Consider the following 343-nt stretch of genomic DNA (forward strand, 5'->3'; position numbering starts at 1 on the left):
ATGGGAGCTACCAGAAAAGACAGAGACAGGGGTCTGTCTGTTGGGGGAGACACAAATGGGACAAAAGAGGCTAGTGATGATGAGAGCTTGTTCCGCCTAAATGTGTTGCCCGTGATGATGCCCGCTGTGCCCAGAGAACAACAACAATGCAGTGGCAGGCAGTAGTGCTGGATGTCCTCACTGGGAATGATATTTAGTAACTGCAGGTCACAAGTAAAGCCGCTGAGAAAACTACACTCAAGTGCTGACAAACACAAAAGACTGAAGTCAGAGCTCAATATACTTCAGTAAGAGTAGTGCTGTCTGTTCAGCTGAAATAATATCTTTCTGGAAAAAAAAAAAA

The sequence above is a fragment of the Sinocyclocheilus grahami genome, unplaced genomic scaffold (assembly GCF_001515645.1).
Source record: "Sinocyclocheilus grahami isolate Dianchi unplaced genomic scaffold, SAMN03320097.WGS_v1.1 scaffold1719.1, whole genome shotgun sequence".
In the NCBI taxonomy this organism is placed as follows: domain Eukaryota; kingdom Metazoa; phylum Chordata; class Actinopteri; order Cypriniformes; family Cyprinidae; genus Sinocyclocheilus; species Sinocyclocheilus grahami.